Source organism: Neofelis nebulosa, chromosome 10 (genome assembly GCF_028018385.1).
Source record: "Neofelis nebulosa isolate mNeoNeb1 chromosome 10, mNeoNeb1.pri, whole genome shotgun sequence".
Lineage (NCBI taxonomy): Eukaryota > Metazoa > Chordata > Mammalia > Carnivora > Felidae > Neofelis > Neofelis nebulosa.
In genome coordinates, this window is record NC_080791.1 from 59,073,543 (window position 1) to 59,076,518 (window position 2,976).

The window sequence follows — 2,976 nt, forward strand, 5'->3', positions numbered from 1 at the left end:
TGGTTCTGGGATCCCAAAGTAATAAATCTTGCAACTTGACTTCCTTTGTATGAGTATATTGAAACTGCATCTTCAATCAAAAGGACCTCGGGGTTTTCTCTTTCCCAGAGTGGGAGAGCTCCGACCTGAGGGAGCTACCTGCCAACCCCGTGTGGGTGGCTCATGCCTCCTCATTCAGCAGATCATAATCTACATATTCTTGACACACCAGCTCCCAAGTTTTCCAACACATGCCCCATGGAAGCTGAGCCTGTCCTAGCTCTGCTCAACATATGGATTTTGACCCCAGAACGAACCCTGAACCAAGGCAGAACCTTCAGCCCCATTCTCAGTCAGAATCCCCAGTGGGCCTTACTCACACCAGCCCTTCCTATGGTCCTGGGAACCAGTCCCTGGAGCATGCACATGTCCGTTCTGTCCTGCCCACTGGCCGGTCGTGGCCGGGGTCCCCATGTCCTGCTGCTGTCCTAGCACACAGTAGTTGGACACTGAGGAGGGGTATCTGTGGATGCAAGGAGTTAACGTCATTGAGTGAAGGCCTCTCAAAGGGGACCCATCTCGACCTTTAGCAGCATTCGGGGATGGGAATGAGGAAGGGGGACAAGATGTCAGTGCTCACCTCAGCTTTATTCTCAACCTCCAGGCTCCAATGAACCCAGGCTGCTGCTTTTCCTCCAGGTCACAAGAGAGAAGTACTGCTTCCAGGTCAGGGAACAAAGATGCAGGAAAGAGGCCATACCTTGGGGACAGATGTCAGACCTGGGGGGGAAGGGAGCTCTGGAGCTGTGGTGTTTGTTGAACACTCATTGCTTGCCAGGCACTGTGCTGAGCACTCCACGTGCATGAACTCACTTCATCCCCATTGCAACGACGTAGATCCTACTAATCCACCCGTTTTAGAAATGGGAGAACTGAGACACAGAGAAGTTCAGTAATTTGCACTCCTTCACACAGTAAAAGGTTCTAACCCAGACAGCCTGGCTCCCTGGCTCAAGCCCTTAGCCATTCTGCCAGACTGCTGAGCAGGTATTTCACTGCATCTGTCCTGCCTCCTCTCCCATCCTTCCCTCCCCACCCTGCAGTCTCTGTACCCTAGAGCTCTGGGAACTGCCCCCTAGGCCTGCAGGGTCTTGCTGCCCAGCATATCCCCAGGCCTGGGGGAGGGAGGAGTGTAACAATGCCCCAACATCTCGCAGGACTTCACAATTTACAGAGCCCCCAGCCTGCCTCAGCCTGGCGGTGGGAATCTTGAGCATCACCACGTTGGCAGGACAACAGGCCTAGAAAGGTACCCAAGGTAGGGAGAGCCGAAGCAGAACCCTGGGGACTCCCTCTGTGGGAGGGCCCCAGACCCAAATGGCCCTGCCCTCCTGGGCATGCTGGGTCCCCCTGCTGCTGATGTCGAATGGGCAGTGCTGCCTGCAGGAACCCATTTCGATTGCTGGGTCGATGCAACCTTCCAAATGCCCTGGAGTTTCCTGTCAGAGGCTCCAGATCCATCTGCCTGACCCCAGGCCCTGCCTAAGGCTCTGTGCTCAGGTTGGTAGCAGTGGGGGTGGAGGCGTCCTTGTGTGTCTTCAGGAAGGACAAAGTTGTCTGGCCCTTCTACCAGAGTAAGAAATCTGGCACTGGGACGAGTACCCCTTTTATGGCAGCCCACACACAACTTCATTCTTTTGGCTTCTTATTTTTTAATCTCAAAGCTGGGCCCTCAGCACCCTGACTCAGGACAGTTTCCACCTCTGGGACTAGAGGGCCTATGGGGAGCACTTTGGATCACCCTTTAGATGGTGGGAGGGGCTATTACTTTTCCTGAGGCTCCTCTGAGAGGCTTGCTTGGGGAACAGGGACCTGCCCAAGGACACAGCCTGGCCCAGGTATAACATAACGTCCCCCTCACCCGTCTGCCCAGGGAACCACCACAGGGACACCAAGGATGGGTTCTTGCTGGGCCTTATTTTCCTCATCTGTCAAATGGGGCTAATGGTCCCTGCCTGATCTTCCACCTAAAGTTGAAAAAGTCAGACAAAATGAGGATGGAAGATTCTTACTGTTCACAGAAAGGATGTGAGGGGCCACGTGTGTGCGCAAGCACACGTGTGTGCACCTGTAACAACTGTGTCCCAGGCAGGCCAGGGACTGCGACCTACAGAGGACTGCTGTGTGTACTGAGTGTGCGGAGCTTCAAGGCTTTGTGATGTGGGTGTGGCAGTGCCTCAGGTGAAAGGTTGCCAGATTTAGCAAATATTTGGGGTATACTTATACTAAAAATGATTCTTTGCTAATCTGGAAATCAAATTTCACTAGGCATCCTGTGCTTTATCTGGCAACTCTACTGTGGCACTCTAGGTGACCTGGTGTGCCCAAGCATTGTACCTGTGTCAGGCGGGCCGGGCATGACACTGAAGTGGTGTGTGGCTGTGTTGTGACTTTGACAGGACATCAGTGTGATGGTATGTGGCTATGACGGTGTCACCAAGAGAAGCCAGATTGTGGGTGACTCTGCCAGTATGGCTCCCCGTGACTCCCTCAGACTCTAGCTGCTCCCTCAGAGCAGGGTTTGGGCTGTTTGCTCAGTGAGGCCTAGCAGAGGTAAAGAACCGCCCTGGGCAAACACTTAGATCCGGCTCCAGATGGGACTGGGATCCAGAGCTTATTGCCACCTGCCCTCAGACTGTAAAGGACACGTCCCTCTCAAGGCCAAGCCAGCCCTGGGGGCCTCAGAGTGCTCTATCCTGGAAGGGGGGGCCTCTGGAACCACCTCTCTACTCTGCTGCTTCCTGGTGACCTCACACAGGTCACTGCCCAATCTTCTAGAACAGTGCCTCCAGGACACTGCTTTGTTACCCCAGGCAACCTGAGAATTTCTCCACCCAAACTGGCAGGCCAAGTTACCCCTGAGGAGGGGGTAGGGGGAGAAGGGGCTTGGGGGGGGGGGGCTTCTCCTCATCTCCCGGAAGGGAGATCAGGGCAGCC